We start from the raw sequence: 17,933 nt of genomic DNA, 5'->3' as shown, positions 1-17,933 counted from the left end.
CGGGGGCCTGGGAAAGTCCAAAGCAACAGGCAGTGCAGGCTCATGGGTGTGGGGCTGACCTGTCTGGTCACACGAGGCCCTGAACTTTGGGTTTAATGCTCTGCTGTTGCCATCTTGCAATCCTTAATTTTTGTAGGGGTTTTCCCCATTTTCATTTTGCACTGGGCCCCCCAAATTAGGCAGCCAATTCCGATAACACATCATACCTCATCAGACATTTGCCCCAGCGATCTAATGGACATGCTGCCCCTTACCCAAAGCAGTAGGGCGGTGAGCATTGTGTCTCCACACTCCACGCTCTTTCCGCCCTACCTCCTCTCCTCTACTCTCCCACCACTCCTCGCCCTTCCTGATCCTTCCCCAAGAGCCTACTAGTTGGCCCCTCAGCTAGGACAGCAAGATTGTCACGGGTCGAGCGGCACACAACGGGTAGAAGAATCCATTCTGGTCCCGTTAATCTCCATCTAGAACCCATGTGTCAGAACAACTCCTTGGGATGTGAGTTTATACGTTTCATCCCCCAGGTCTCCCCTTCGCTACTCCCATTTGAATAGAGGCACTGGATTTTCATTCCAAAGCCAAAGATGAGGGTTGGAGAGAATTAAAAAGAGAACTAGGGAACAGAGGCAGGGGGGCCTGTGTCAAGCCCTCGGCCCCCTCCGTGTGCCTGAGATTTATGCACACTGCACCCAGGCCTGACAGAAATAAACTCCGACCCCAACCAGAAAAAAAAAAAATCAATCAGGCTCTGAATCCGGGGCCCTGTCAGCCACCTAGAAAGGAAATCTTGAGTGACCTGAGATTCTGGGCCAACATTTACAGCTGTGCTATTGCAGCCCAGAAATGGAATTCTTGGCCTTGGCTGTACATGAGCATCACCTGGGAGCTTTTAAATATCCACTACCACCAGATACCCTGATTCTCTTGGGTGGGACCCAGGGATGGGGGAGCCTGAAAAGCCCCCCACATAACACTCCCGTGTAGACAAAGTTGAACAGTGCTGGGCCAGGAGCTGCACTGGAGGCATCCTGAGGCTAGGCCCTCACCCCTCCCTCTGTCCAGTACAAGTGGATCTGCTTAGCAGCACCTAGCAGCCAGGCCCCATCCACACCGGGTCAGAGGTGATCCAAACCCACCCAAAGTCAGCAGACCAAGGAACAGCCAGGGCTCTGGATGTTCTCATGCAGCTCCTCTGTTCTGGTCACACTGCCTCTGCTGGGATCCTGAGTTTCAGCCCCTGCTCTGCCCCAACTCTGGTCACTTGGATCCCCTGCTCTGTGCACTTCCTTCTGGAGTAACCACTGAGTGTGGATGGAAGAACCTAGAACGTTGGGTCAGAAGCCCTGGATTCAAGTTCCTGGCTCTGCCACTTACCATGGACACTCAATAATGGGTAAGAAGATGGCATGAGGCAGCAGCTGCTTGTGCCTGAGCAGGGTGGTCCCATGTGGTCCTGGTGAGACCACAGGTCAGTGAGCCCCTTTTCCAGGAGGAAGGTGGGCCCTTGACCCAAATGAAGCCAATCAGACTCACCTTCCCAGAAATGTATATCCTGAGCAAAATGACCCAATAATTTAAGAAAAATTGGTTTGCTCGTTCCTCCCAGCAGAGGTCTGCTGGCTAAATCCTGGGATATCAGGACACCTGGGTGGCTCAGGTCTGAGTGGTTGAGCATCTGCCTTTGGCTCAGGGCCTGATTCCAGGGTCCCGGGATCCAGTCCCACACTGGGTTCCCCATGGGGAGCCTGCTTCTCCCTCTGCCTGTGTCTCTGCCTCTCATGAATGGATGAATAAATAAATCTTTAAAAATACATGAATAAATAAATAAAAATAAATCCCGTGATACTATGGTTCCTGTCCTTTCAGGGAAGTTTCTCAAGCTAGGATGGCTATCATCAAATAACATCAAGTGAACATACGACTAGAGACAACAAGTGCTGGCAAGGATGTGGAGAAGAGAATCCTTGTGCATGGGCGGGAGGAATGTAAACTGGCACAGTAACTGTGAAATACAGTATGAAGGCTCCTCAAAAAATTGAAAATAGGGGCAGCCCGGTTGGCTCAGCAGTTTAACGCCACCTTCAGCCCAGGGCGTGATCCTGGAGACCTGGGATCGAGTCCCATGTCGGGCTCCCTGCATGGGGCCTGCTTCATCCCTCTGCCTGTGTCTCTGCCTCTCTCTGTCTCTGTCTTTCATGAATAAATAAATAAAATCTTTAAAAAAAAATTGAAAATAGAACTACCCTCCGATTAAGCAATTCCACTTGTGGGAATATACCCAAAGGAAATGGAATCAGGATCTCAAAGAGATATGTGTACTGCTATGTTTGTTGCAGACTCAGTCCCAATAGCCAAGGTATGGAAACAGCCTAAGTGTCCACCTACAGATGAATGGATACACACACACACAAACATACCCTGAAATATCATCCAGTCATGAGAAAGAAGGAAATCCTGCCATTTGCAACAACACGGAGGGAACTCGAGGGCATTATGCTAGGTGAAGTCAGAGAAAGACCTACGGTATGACACCACTTATGCATGGAATCTAAAACCACAAAACACATAGAAACAGGGGAGGATGGTGGTTGCCAGGTGCTGGGGAAGGGGGAAAAGGGAGAGAGAGTAAAAGGGTACAAACTTTCAGCTATATAGGGTACAACACAACCAGTTTCCAGGATGGAGTAACCCTGCAGGCCCGCACACCCCGCGCCTCTCCGCACACGTGTCACATTAGGTCTGGGGATCTAACATACGACATGGTGATTCAAGTCAACAATATTGTATTATAGACTTGAAAGTCACTAAGAGAATAGATCTTAAAGTGTTCTCACCACTAAAAAGAAACTAATTTTGGGAAGTGATGGAGGTATTAACTAACCCTGGTAATCATTTTTGCAACACGTATGTGTGTGTCAAATCACCACCTTGCACACCTTAAACTTACACAATGTTATATGTCAGTTATAGCTCAAAAAAGCAGAAAAAATAAATAAAACTAAGACAATAGTAAAAAAAGATAATAGAGGTACCACAAAGCTGGAGATCGTCCTTTTTTTTTTTTAAGGAGTATCTGTGACAATTGTATATAATTTTCAAGGTTAATGGCATCTTGATTCACAATAATGAAAGTCTTGTTTATCTACATATTAGTGTCCTGAAGCTAGCTTAATTTACATAATCATAAATTGCATTTCAACTGTCCTCATCAGCTTGCTCCCTATTTGATGAAAATGTAAACAGTAATTTTATTTGGGCTCAATTGCATATAGACTGCATTTATGCAGCCTCAGAAAACAGCATTTTAATCTAACCAGCAAGTTGGGCTCATTACCAAAAAAAAAAAAAAAAAAAGAATATTGGTTAAAACACCAAGTCAGTTCCCCAAATGTCTTTGAAGGCTCCACTCATTGTATTATTACCCAGTTGGTTTTAACTGTATTTGCCCAAAGCTGGGAAAAGCTAAGACTTCACAATGAAAATGTCCTTTAGAGTCCAAGCTACAAGCAGCCAGTGGACGCCTGGATTCCAAGACGGCTGGTGGAGGGAGGCCACGAGCGTGCAGGGGCCCCTCTCTAACCTATACGCAGGGTACCGACGGCGACCAAGAGCTGGGAAGGAAACTCCTCTGACAGGAGACAGGGTGACCCAGGATAAAGGGGCCAGCTCACCCAGATGAGAGCCCAGGCCTGGCCCCACCCAGAAGCAGGCTCCATGCGGGGAGCCCAACGGGAGACCCGATCCCAGGATCCTGGGATCACGCCCTGGGCCGAAGGCAGACGCTCACCACTGAGCACTCAGGTGTCCCTGGGGAGTCTTTTTTATAAGGACACTAATCCCATTCATGAGAGCACCACCCTTATGACACCATCACCAGTCACAGTGCAAGTTGGGAGGGACAGGCACAGAGTCTCAAGTTTAGGTTCCAGGGAACCAAAGGGCAAAGCAATGTGGGGGGTTGGCCGGGGGTGGTGGTGGAGCAGGACTCTGAGGGACAGCACCCATCACCCTGGCCACCACGCCATAGTCCCTACAGCTCCCACCGCAGCTGCGGCCTCGGCCGCTCTCTGCAAGATGCGACAAAAGCTTAAGGGAGACGGGCACGCGTCGCAGCACCTTCACAGCCCACTTGGCTCACGCCAGCTCCAGACTCCAGTAAGCAGGACACGTTTCCTGCTCATTGAGGTGCTGGCTCACAGCCGTGTCCGGCCCACTGGCGCTCACAGGCCGACGAACCCACAGCTGGGGGCAGACTCTGCAGCTGGAGAAAACGGCCGGATGCTTGCCAGGTACGCGAAGTGGACGCTCTTCTCTGCTGTGGACCAGCCTTTGTTCCCGAGGCCCAGGGGACAAAACAGGAGATTTCTCTAAACCCAGAGCAGCCAAAGTGGGGCGGAGGGATGCCCCTGCCTAAGGAGTGGGGAGGAGGGATGCCCCTGCCTAAGGGAACTCGGAGCAGCCACGCCCTTTAGAGAAGATGCTCCGACGCTGCGGCCTCAGTGGCCCGGAGACCAGATGGGGCAGGCGGGTACAACACAACCAGTTTCCAGGATGGAGTAACCCTGCAGGCCCGCACACCCCGCGCCTCTCCGCACACGTGTCACATCGCTGGTGCGACATCTCTCATCTTGCCTTCGTGACGTCTGGCACACCTGGGGCAGCTCTGCCTTGTGAGCGCGCTGCAAGCAGGCTTTCTCAAACACGCATCTCCCGGGGAGCCTGTAAAGCCACGGAGGCCGGGCCCCAATCCAAGACCCTCTGAATCTCTTTTTTAGCTAACAAGCAGCGCAGATGGCCCTGGGGACCCCGAGGAGAAAACAGCTCTTTATCCCTTATGGCCGGCTCAGGACCCAGGCCCCAATGCCCCCAACCAAATTCCTAGTCCCCCTGGTCCAGAAATGCGTTAGCAATAGCTTGTAGGGGCACTTTCACTCTTGACTCTAGGACAGCAGCCTACATTCTAGAACCCCGCACCGTAATTTACTCCCTCAAACTTACGGTACAGGGCACTCAGTGATGCCTGAGCTCCAGCTTTCCCTTCTGAGGACAGGTAATGACCTGAACCAGGACAGCAAGGAGTTAGCTTCCACGGTGATCTCGTCTGCAAATGTCTTCATGAACCACATTGCTCTTGTGACAAACCCTGAGCCGGGACCTTTGTTTCTTGTTCCTGGCCCCCTGGATCCTGCATGTTTACACATCCCACACAGAAACACACGGAGCCTGTGATTCCTCCTCCGTGGCACCATTGCACAGGCCTGCCAGCAATAACTCGGGGCCAATGTGAAGGTGGTGAGTTCCCTGTCACTGGGGGTATCCAAGCAGCAGTTGATCTACCATATATCTGGAACGCCAGTAGCCATCAGCTGAAGCATTAGACCTCGTAACCAGTGAAGTCCTTCCAACTCCAGGTGGCTTTGACTCCACGGATTTCAGATTTGACTTCCGCCACGACATCACCCAAAACCTCCAAATTCTGCCTACACGGCTCTCTGATACTGAAACCGGTTTTGCACGAAGTGGTAAAATACAATTTAAATATCTCCTAAGTGTCAGAACCATGAGGAAGAAAAAAACAAATTAATCAACAAAGAACCTTTTCAGTGGTTTTCAAGCCAGCTTGTGTCTGTCACCAAACCACAGGTGAAATGCTAATAAAGCTCTGCTTGCAACAGCAGCATAACAATTTAAATCTGGCCTATTTTTCTAAAGAAACAGAGAATATATTTCTGCACATGACAAACTTTTTTCTAAGAAAATGATCAGAATACAGCAAAGGTCTCCTGAAGCCTGGATGGAGGCCGAGTCACCGCGGAAAGGTGAGGAAGTCCCTACACCTTTAGGCCCGGCTTGAAGAGGCTGAGGACCTGCTGCGGCTCTGCAGGCTGCGTGCTGAGTGTGCGGAGAGGCGTGCGCCCACCCCCCCGAGGCGAGCCCCGGTCCTGGAAGCACCGTCTGGCCCCCTGGCTGCCCACGCCGGCTCGCCCGCCTGCCATTCCTCACACACTCGGGTCTTCCTCTGCTTCCATGCTGCTGCAACTTCTCCTCTTTTTTTTTTAATAATAAATTTATTTTTTATTGGTGTTCAATTTGCCAACATACAGAATAACACCCAGTGCTCATCCCGTCAAGTGCCCCCCTCAGTGCCCATTCACCCATTCACCCCCACCCCCCGCCCTCCTCCCCTTCCACCACCCCTAGTTCGTTTCCCAGAGTTAGGAGTCTTCATGTTCTGTCTCCCTTTCTGATATTTCCCAACATTTCTTCTCCCTTCCCTTCTATTCCCTTTCACTATTTTTTATATTCCCCAAATGAATGAGACCATATACTGTTTGTCCTTCTCCGATTGACTTACTTCACTCAGCATAATACCCTCCAGTTCCATCCACGTTGAAGCAAATGGTGGGTATTTGTCATTTCTAATGGCTGAAGAATATTCCATTGTATACATAAACCACATCTTCTTTATCCATCATCTGTTGATGGACACCGAGGCTCCTTCCACAGTTTGGCTATTGTGGCCATTGCTGATAGAAACATCGGGGTGCAGGTGTCCCGGCGTTTCATTGCATCTGAATCTTTGGGGTAAATCCCCAACAGTGCAATTGCTGGGTCGTAGGGCAGGTCTATTTTTAACTCTTTGAGGAACCTCCACACAGTTTTCCAGAGTGGCTGCACCAGTTCACATTCCCACCAACAGTGTAAGAGGGTTCCCTTTTCTCCGCATCCTCTCCAACATTTGTGGTTTCCTGCCTTGTTAATTTTCCCCATTCTCACTGGTGTGAGGTGGGATCTCATTGTGGTTTGGATTTGTATTTCCCTGATGGCAAGTGATGCGGAGCATTTCCTCATGTGCCTGTTGGCCATGTCCATGTCTTCCTCTGTGAGATTTCTCTTCATGTCTTTTGCCCATTTCATGACTGGATTGTTTGTTTCTTTGCTGTTGAGTTTATTAAGTTATTTTAGATCTTGGAAACTAGCCCTTTATCTGATACGTCATTTGCAAGTCTCTTCTCCCATCTGTAGGTTGTCTTTTAGTTTTGTTGACTGTATCCTTTGCTGTGCAAAAGCTTCTTATCTTGATGAAGTCCCAATAATAGTTCATTTTTGTTGCAACTTCTCTTATCCACCTGGCCTTGCTCCAAACACACATTCAAAAAGCACCTCCTCTGTGCTGTCTTCCTGGGTTGCCATGGGGATGGTGACTATGGCCTGCTGTGCACCTGCAAGCCTCCAAATGGGTCCCATGGGTCCCCGCTGGGATGCGGATATAAAAAGATACGCCCCCAAACAATCCAGCCATTTTCTGAAACTTTTGGAGATTTGGAGATTACGCTCTTGGCCTGAAAGGCACGGCCCCCTCCACTGGGCTCTGGGCCCCCATTCTGGAGTTGAGCTGAATGGGGATCAGCCCAGTTTGCCACCTTGCTGTGTGGCCTTGGGCCAGTTACACAATCCCTCTGAGTCTCGGTTTCCCCAACCACGACACAGAGATAACAACTCCTCCACTGACTTGTTAAAAGGTTGTGATGAAATAAAATCAGTGGAAGCACCTGGCACCAAGGTTTTTCCATCAATGTCATGCTGTCCGGGCCTTGCAGGGTTGCCTACTGTGAGAGTTTAGACACTTGGTACCTCAATCTTATCATCCGTAGAAAAGGTGGGCATGTGCTCAGCTTCTTATTTCACTGCTCAAGAAACAAGCTTATGCAAAATAATAATAATAATAATATTTATAATGAACTCCATGCATTCCAATATTTACTGAATAGTCCATTTATGCGCACTGTCACGTGAGTGTGCCACGGTCATCCATTCCTCCTAAACAATGCAGGAACTACCATCTGTCATTCCTAAAAGGATTGGGATTGTCACCCATCGAGGACACGGTATTAGCAGGGAAACCAGGGCCCACAGGAGAGCTAGCCCCTTGGAGGGACAGGAGGGGCCTGCACTCCACCTTCTGCTGCCTGGTGGCCCCTCAGCGGCGTGTGTAAAAGAGCCTCACAACATCCCTACCACAACATTCGAGGCTGCTCGTACACTCCACCATTTACAGATGAGGAAACTGAGGCTCAGAAAACTTTGCTGGGTCCAGCCCAGAGCACTCAGCCCACCATCGGCCAAGACGCTGAAGGAAGGAGAGCTGCGTCCCAGAGAAGGTGGAGCCGGGTGCAAGTTTGTCGGGGGCGCCCAAGAGGAGCACTGAAGGTTAGATATTCCTGGAGCACGTCGCCCCCCTCCGCCTCCCCTTCCAGAACAGGGAGGGGATGCACGAGAGGAGAAACGTGAGGCTGCTGGGAACACAACAGAACTCAAAGTCAGGCCCACTGGGTCTCCTGCGATCCCCGCAGTGCTGCAGAAGGGCCAATGTTTGAACCCACGTAGTTAAGAGAAACAAAAAGCGCAGTAGAAGATAGTTCTCAAGGGTCTCCAGGGTGAAAGCACAGGGACCATGCACCCCAAGCTGCCGAAGACAGTCCCAGTTTATGCGAAATAGGGGCCAGAAGTGCCCCCGCGTGCTGTCTAGGGTACCCTGAGGTGTAAGGTGGTCCTGCAACTGCTCAGCCTCGGCTCCACCTTAGACTCACCTGGGGAGCTTTGTAAACGAGATTACATCAAAACCTATGGGGCTGAGATCCAGACATTGGTCTTTTTTTTTTTTTTTTTAAGCTTTCGCCAGCAATTTTCCTGCGCTGCTGAGACGGAAGGCACCGTCCCAGGTGGAAGACACAGCCCTTCCTGACACGCGAAGGCGAGTCAGAGCCACAGACGGCAGCTGCCAGGTGGGCCCCCAAGGAGCCTGAGCCGCCCCGGGGGAGCCGGGGCAGCAGAGGAGGAAGCTGGGCTGGGCCAGCGGACCCCACTGCGGCCCAGCTGCGCCTGCTGCTCATCTGCCTGTTCGTATTTGTACTTGCCCGCCTGCTTCTGGAAAGACTGGAGGCTCCGTGGCAGTCGCCGTCGGTGCCAGCGCACAGCGAGCAGATCATTAGGCTCATCCGGCTCCCAGAGACGCAGTGAGGGAAGTCGCCGGTTTCACCTTGAAACAGAGAGGAGGCCTGGGGAGACGGGTTTTTCCACACATTCCGGAGAGGTCCTGCCAGAGAATTCCATCGAGGCTACTGGCAAGAGCGGCCCCAGCGCCCAGGGTACAAATGTGTCCTGCTCGGGGTTTCCTGAGCAGACTGTCCCCAGACCACATCACCCTAATTAAGGCTGCCAAGGAAGGCTCCGGCCCCTCGTCGAACAGCAGGGAGGCTCCCGGGGAGACAGGGGCCGCCCTCGCCTTGTCCCAACCACAGAGAGCAGGGCCTGTCCTCCGGCTGCTCCCCTGGGTTTGGAATCATTTTTACAGCCCTGGCACGTTCACTCCTGACTAAAACACATTTCCAAGAGGAGAACCTAACGGGACGTTTGAGAGATTGCCTGTTTCTAAAGAGGGCCAGCAAACATCAGGGCAGCCGGACCCGGACAGACGCATTCTGGCTACATAACACGCGCCACTGCTCGGTGTTTTTCACACTGTATCCTTGCAAAACTCAGGGTGCATTGGGAGAATCTGCTCATGAAACACCATTTGGGAAACTTCAGAGTATATGGAAAACCTTTGTCATTCGTGGATGTAGCATTCACCATTTTGACTTGAGGGGGAAAACAGGTTACCCAATTGCTCCCTCATAAAATTTATAATCATTTCTCTCTCTCTCTCTCTCTCTCTCACACACACACACACACACACACACACACACACATCTCACTGTCCTAGGATCTTCAAACGTTCTGATCTTTGCCAATCTGAAAAATGAAAATGATTACCCCCATGTAATTTTATTTTTCACCTCTTACTAGGAAGACTAAGCAATTTCTCATAGACCTCAGAAGCAGTTTACTTCCTTCTCTATGGACTCTATATCCTTTGCTCATATTTCTATTGGGTTCATAATCCTTGCTTATTGGTTATTGGTTTGTAGAATCTCTTTATATATGAGAGACTCCAGCCCTTCCTCTGCAATACAGTAAGCAAACAACTTTGCAGTTTGATGTCTATATTTTGATTTTGTTTAGGGTCCATCTAGCCAAGTCCATTTTAATATAAGTGAACGTATTTATATTTTCTTTTGTGGCTTCTGGGTTTTGAAACTTTAGAATGCCTTATAAGGAAAACATCTTTCATTTTTCCTTTAGTAGGAGACTTTTGAAGGAACCGAGCCAGGCCATTCAGTGAAAAATATTCAAAGAAATCATGACCTAATGTTACCCTTTCTGCATGTGAAGATCATGGTGACCAAAGAGAAAGCTGGCAAAACACAACATCCATTTTCAAGTTCTGTCCACGGTGGAGCTTCCATCTGAGGGACTATTTCTCATAAAATGTCACAATCTAGAATTCCCAGCTCCTGAGTGATTAAATGCATGTGCATACCAAGGTCCTGGTCACATTAGAGGAATCTCTTTCTATCAAACCCACAACTGCCATGTCAGTTGGGGTCTCCCAGACAACTTCATACAGCAATAAGCGCATGACACAGGTGAGACTCAGTGTCAACATATAACATGGAGGGTTTCTCTAGGGAGACTCTAAGGAATTAAATGTTTTCTTTTATAGATATTTAGATGTGTTCTGTTTCCCAGGGATTCTACTGCTCTCCTGTGTCACCAAACCCATACAATGGGGCTTTTGCCTTAGTTTCCTGTTTGGTATTCAAATATTATCCCTGGGCATGGATGACTGCCCTCAGCCCCAGCCCGGCAGCTGGTAGTCTGACATCATGCCTGCCCTAGCCCACACCTCCCTCTCGTGTTGCCTTGTTGCCTTCTCCCTCCAGACAACCCTGACTCTGGATCAAATCATCCTGGTGGTACATGAGGAGACATCCACCTCTGGGGACAGGCTTTTGCCCAATTAACTCTAACTGCCCACCTACTATGTGGAGACCTATGTACATGCTGGGGAAGCTGAGGCTACAGGACAGGTTTGAGTCTCCTGGGGGTAACTGAGCCCAGAGCCTCTCCTGAGCATCAAACCAGAGACTCCCAAGAATGGACATCTGGCTTCACCCTCATCACCAGTCCCTGTTCCCCCCCCACCCCCACCCCTTCAGGTCCCCAAAGCATCTAGACTTCAAGCTGGAACCCAAGCATGTGACTGGGTATCCTGAACCTTTTCAAGGTCCTGCAAACAGAGCTGGGCCCTTGGCCCAGACTTCCTCACCTGGTTTCTAGAGCACCTCCTTGCTCTTCTGAACCCTCCCTGCAAAAAAAAAAAAAAAAAAAAAAACCTTGGCCATCTCTCAAGTTTGCATGGGGTATAGAAACATCCCCTCAAATTGATCTTGTGTTTAGGAGAGCATGGTTCCTAGATCAGAGTACTCCTAGCGTGAGTGACCATTTATTAGTGCAGGAGAATGTTAAAAGCCTCAGGGAGGGTGACCCTTGCTCCAAGGTCAAAAGCTAGTTGGCTTCCAAGCCCAAATCAGAGCCCAAGCTTGCTGGTTTCCAGCCCTGTGTTGCCCCAACCAACCCTCCGTGGCTCCCAGACCAACTGTCTCCCACTTCCTTGGGGGACGCGCCTGGTGAGAACTCTGCTTTTCAATTCTATCTGGGATGAAAAGAGAACAGGTTGACTTTGTAATGTCATCAAAAATTAAGCTTGATTTCCCAGCTTCTGACATCCAAATTGCCAGTGAGCTTGAAAGCCCGGGTGGAGGCTGTTGGCTGTGTGGATAGAAAGGAGCTTGCAGCAGGGGAGGAGGGATAGGGCCTCTCAACTGCAAGAAGAGATGAGCAGGAGTGAGGGGGGCGGGGGCTGCAGAGCAGGTGACTGCCAGGAAGCCAGGGACAGGGCAACAGTCCATAAAGTGAGATCAGGGTAAGGGTCCTCCATTAAAATTTTAAACCACAGGCACTCCACGACCATGCACACTTGAAACGCCGTCCCCGGAAGACGGAAGCCAAGAGGCTGTTAAGGTTATTGTGTGAAGTTGCCAAAAAATTGAAGACATAATGCATCCTTTGTCCTTTGGAAATTTTTTGAAAGAAAAGTTCCCCATGACATGGAACACGTTGTACAAATGGAGGAAGGAACATAGCGCAAGCCTCTCTGAGATAGCACCAAGTGTCCTCGCTGAGAGGGTTGTCAGAAAGATCTCTAGAGTTAGAACAAACAGGCTCTAGAGCTAGAAAAACCTGGGATTGGTCTCTGGCTTTAATGCATTTGTTCACTGGACAGGGCATAACCCCTTGCAACCTTGGTTGCCCTATTTGTAAAATGAGGCTAATCGCACTTTCACCAGAGGGTTGTTTGGGGGTTACGTGGGGTGTGTGAGAAAGGCCCTGGAACAGGACCCGACCCGGGGTGGGTCTGAGCTGGTCATGCCTCCTCTCCTTTAAAAGCCTGAAGTGGCCTTTATGACGTGCTTATCTCAATGACTTCGTTTTTCATGTGGGGAAACTGAGTCCCAGGTGTGCAGTGACTTACCAATGGGCCTCAGCAAGCTAGAGGCAGAATCGAATTCAATTCTTCTGATTCTCTCACATTAAGAGACACCTCTTCTCAAATACCCCCTCCCCGCTTTTCCCCAGATGATCAACATCTCCTAGGTTTGGAGCAGGAGGGAGGGAAGGCAGGCGCCGTGGCCACTGCTGGGGATCTCCAGCACCACCGCTTTCTAAGTGATCACTGTGCGACCTCCCCCAGAGATCTAAGTCCTGTGACAGGGCCATAGGAAAGGGACAGGGGGCCGAGGGAGGGAGGGAGAAGGCTGGGGGGCCCCGCAGGGATTCCCAGGGAGACCACGGTTTGCTGGGGACATTGTTTCTGAACAAGTAGGGAAAGAGACCACGTGTGGCTGTTGGCCAGGTGCGCAGGACCGTCATGGACATGAGCGAAGGCTGCACCTTCCCAGGGTTCCCTGTGAGCACACGGCGTTCACCGGGTGCTCCCAGGAGTCCAGGAACGGCAGGGGCTCACGCTCCTGCTTCCACGATCTCCCTTGATGCAAGTGTTCTGATGCTCGAGCAGAGCAGGAGGGGGAAGGGGAGTGGGGCCCCCTCGGGCTGCGCCCTCTGGCCTAGAGCTGAGGTGCTTCCCGTAGTGAGCATACTTCCTCCTCTAAGAAGCCAAAGGCTGGGGTGGACCCCTGCGCCCCTCACCCAGTCACACCCTGGTTTTACTGCTCTACAACCTGAGTGGGAAAAACACTCCGACGTTTGTCCCCTACTACTCTCACTCTCACCACACTCGTCACACTTCTTTTTTTTTTTTTTTTAATTTTTTTTTTTTAATTTTATTTATTTATGATAGGCACACAGTGAGAGAGAGAGAAGCAGAGACATAGGCAGAGGAATAAGCAGGCTCCATGCACCGGGAGCCCGACGTGGGATTCGATCCCGGGTCTCCAGGATCGCGCCCCGGGCCAAAGGCAGGCGCCAAACCGCTGCGCCACCCAGGGATCCCTCGTCACACTTCTGACACCAGATGTGGGGCTTTTGCACACGTCCAACAATTCTTCAACCCCAGCTGCGTGTCTCCCTGGAGAGAGCATCAGGTTCCACAGATTAAGACCCACCAGACTGACCTCACCTCAGATGCTAATTGCAAGTCCTGGTTGTCTTCTAGACTTCTGACCAACTGGCTATAAATCGGGATTTCTGTGACCCGCCCCTCTTAGGTTTCATAATTTCTTAGAACAACTCACAGAACTCAAAGAAACACTTAGGTTTACCAGTCTATTATAAAGGTTATGATAAAGGACAGATGATATTATGATATTATTCTGATGATATTATGATGATATTATCATATTTTTATGATATGATAAAGGACAGATGAACACCCAGATGAAAAGATACACATGGTGAGGTCCCGAAGGGTCCAGACCACACGAGCCTCTGTCCTCGCGAAGTTGGGGCACACCACCCTCCCAGCACATGGGTGTTCATCCCAGCACACCACCAACCTGGAAGCTTTCTGGGCCCCTTACTTTGGAGATTTTTATGGTGGCTTCATCACGTCCACATGATCAATCATTAACTCAGTTTCCAGCCCCTCTCCCTCCCCAGAGGATGAGCGGTGAAGCTGAAAGTTCTAGCTTCTAATCATGCTTGGTGTTTTTAGCAACCACTTCCCATCCTGAAGCTATCCAAGAGCCCCACCAAGAGTTGTCTCATTAGAATAAAAGACTCCTATTACCTAGGACATTCCAAAGGATTTAGTAGCTCTATGTCAGGAATCAGGGGCAGAGACAAAATATTAGATCAAAAGATGTTCCTGGTGCTCTTATCACTTAGGAAATTAGAAGGCTTTGAGGAGTTCTGTGCCCGGAACCAGGGCAGAGACCAATATGTCCATTTTCCATTATTGCACACAACCCCAGACTCTGATTCCACATGTGGGGGGGGACCTACTAGACCCCTCCAAGAAGGATGCTTGGCCTCAAGGAATGTTCTAGCTGGATGGCAAAGATGAGATTTGGAATAAGACTGTGCATGAATAAAATATAAATAGATGGTACCTGGAATGGGGGGAAAGGGGGCGATCCTAGGCACAATTCAATCCAATTCTCCAATATTACAAATGGAGACCCTGAGTGGACCGGAGAAGAGAAGGGCCTTGCCCCAGATCACACAGCTAGTTTCTGATATAATGGAGACTAGAACATGAGTGCCTCACTTAGCTTGTTCTTGTCGGTGACTAGAAGGCCCAGAGGAGGTTTCATCCATCTCCCTGTGCACATGTGACCCTCCTCCTGAGTCCAGACTGACCCATCAGTCAGAAAGAACCGTGAGGCGCCCGGGTGGCTCAGTTTGGTTGGTACATCACAACAGAATTACAAGACCCTAAGTGATGCCCACTAAGTGGTTACTACCCTGCCCCACATGGTGTATAACTGCGTCTGTGTCCATTAAAGTATTACCCTGGGGACACTGCCCACTGGTTTTTACCCTTCCCTGTAAGGCTGAAGGAGGGCTGACGCTGCCTAAGCCACCTAATGCTTTCGTAAACCAGAGCTCTCTGATGTCCTATAAACCCATGTGTTCTTGTGACCTGGCCCCAAGGCTCTCGCCTCTTATCTTCAATCAACTGAATCACCCCAGCCCCGTATCTTGTCTGCTGGACGTTGGCCATGATAATGCACAAAAAATAAATTTTACACATCGATTAAAATTTCAATGGTGAACCGGCAAGGCACTTCTGGCATGCTGGGTCCAGAGACCCACGAAGAATAGCCTTCATCCACGGGTCCATGACAGAGGGTGTTTTTAACAGCTGGCACTAGCCAACAGGCTGTCTGGGGGCTAGGGGCCCTTCCCGCGGTGGGGGCTTAGGGCAGAGATCATGCTGAAGTGGCCATGGCAGCCTGTAACCCTCCAGAAAAGGCTGTCTGCCTGAGGACTCTGATGATTTGTAATCAAATTGTGTTTCATTAAAGAAAGTGTCCAGAGGTTTCCTGTGGACTGCATTCTTGCAAATTAAAGATAATGGAGTTAACAAAGAACAACTCTAAGTCACATACCAACAGGTGAAATGAGCCCAAGGCAGCTCCATCTTTTAGGATGCTCACATGCTGGAGGTGGGCCCTGCTCATCTTGGCCCCAAATCACGGGTACCCAGTGAAAATAGCTCTGGCGCTGGCTATCTTTGACTCTGACCCTGCCTGTCTTTGACTCTGAGCCAGACTCTGACCCTGCCTCTCATCTTTAAAAGAGGCTAAGTTTATAGGGTGACCAATGTCCTATTTTGCCTAGCACTTGGGGGACGGGGAGGATTGGTTCCCAGGGCACAGGATTCCATTGCTAAAATCAGAAAACTCGACAAAATGAGACAAGTTGGCCACCCTATTAGGCTTCCTGCAATCCCTGACTATGTCAACATTCTGGGATTATTTTGACTAACTCTAATATTCTTAAAAATTACTGAACTGGGGGCACCGGGGTGGCTCAGTCAGTTAAGTGTCCAACTCTTGGTTTCGGCTCAGGTCATGATCTCAGGGTCATGGGATTGAGCTCCACTTTGGGCTCCTTGCTCAGTGGGGAGTCTGTTGGAGGCTCTCCCTCGCCCTCTGCTCCTCCCCACCCTCCCTCATAAATAAATCAATCTTTTAAAAAAAAAAATCACTGAAGTGTAAGAACCCTTGAGCCTGTAACAAATGTGTCATGAGCCAGTAGAGTTTCCAGTACACAGTAGGGACTCTGCAAGTGCCCCCCCCTTCCTGTGTTCCTGGCCAAGGACTGTTGCCTCTGGGTGGTCTGAAACCTTGGAGTCCAGTTCTAACAAAGTCTCCAGAATGTTACCACCTGCAGCCTTCACCCCAAACCCAAAGGTTGGCAAATGTCTCTGTTCCAGGTGAAGAAGCAGATGCCCAAAGCAGATGTGTGATTTGCTTGAGGCCACAAGGACGTTAACTAAGCGAGTGCAGACTCCATCCTACGTCCTCTATTCCAAGCCCAGTGGCTCCTTGGCCAAACCAGGCTGCTGTGCACCCCACATACACACCCACGTGTGAGCACATACCCCCAATGTATCTGAGCTCCTCCCTACCTAGAAGCACCTGCTCAGTGCCTGCTTCTTTCCTCCGGAGCACCCCCACTTCCTCTGTGCCCACTCACACCTCCACGGGCACCTCATTACCCAATGCAGGGATGGGTGGCCAGCAATCCTGTGTCCAGGTATCAGCCTCACCCCACAACAGGCCCTCCCTGTGTCATCAGGAGCTCAGTTCTTGCTCCCCATCATCACCCCCAAAAGCTGCCCAGGAGAAAGGAAAGGGCCAGGAGGGGCAGGCAGGCAGGCAGCGTGAAGGGCAAGCTGCCCCACCCTGCCACAGACGGGGGCTCGGGGAGCAGAAGCCCCTGCGGCTGCACCCCCACGGAGACCCAAGCTGGGCGAGAGAAACCCGTAACTCCAGCCAAGAGGGACGGAGACCCAGGAGGAGCCGGGCCTGGGAGGAGGCGGCAGTGTGTGATTTTTAATTTACTTTTTCTTGCCCTGAGACAAAAATTAATTTGACTTGGGAAAAAAAAAAAAAAAAGTAACTTTTTACTTGACTTTTGAAAGTAAAATTTTTGCAACTCTTTTTCCACTTAACAGAACATTTCCTCAACTTCTAAGGCATAATGTTAATATGCGCCAAAGATGGGGAATTCCCTGAGCTCAGCTCACATATCACTGAACTGATTTTTTTCTTAATTTCCTAGTAATACTGGCTGGGTTATGCTAACAGGAGAGTTAACAGCTAATTTTGCTACAGGGAAGATAATAACAGGAAATGATCTTTAATAATGAATTAAACAGACTCCTTGGATCCTGATTCCTTTTATTAGATAAGGTCAGTGGCATCTTAAATGAGCAAATCTATCCTAGGCTGGCAACAAGATACAGAGAAAACTGTCAAGCTGACTTACGGGGAGAGCGTGAGCTCTGAAGAGCAGATGGTAAAGGGTCTGATACAGCAGTCAGAGCATGAGCTTTAGGCCCCAAAACTGCACGCTAACCACACCAGCTGTGTGATAGCCCCCAAATCTCCGAAGTCCTCTCGTGAGCGGTTCGTGGGGATAATAATCCCCACCTTCCAAAGCTTCGAGATCATTCCTGAGCGACAGTGTGTGAAGCCCAGCAGAGCACCGGGTGCCAGGCGGGTGGCCCTGGTGAACAGCACCACTCCATCTGCCCTGAGGTAGGGGATGTAGTTCACGGAGCCACTTCATATGCATGATGTAGTTCAGCTTCAGAAAAACCCTCCTTAAGATGGACCATCCAGACGCAACTAGCTTCATTTCAGGACGAGGAAGATCAAACGTTGCCGCCAGAGGTGATACATTTAGCAAGAGGGAGGGTCAGGATCTTAAGGCAGCTCCTCCGATTCCAATTTATCTCATCTCTGTGGTCCCCCTTCCAACTACGCCTCTCCACTTAGTTCCAGTCATGCAGATTT

Source organism: Vulpes lagopus, chromosome 10, assembly GCF_018345385.1.
Source record: "Vulpes lagopus strain Blue_001 chromosome 10, ASM1834538v1, whole genome shotgun sequence".
NCBI classification, from domain to species: Eukaryota; Metazoa; Chordata; class Mammalia; order Carnivora; family Canidae; genus Vulpes; species Vulpes lagopus.
The sequence above is the reverse complement of the archived record's forward strand: the minus strand, read 5'-3'. Positions refer to the sequence as shown.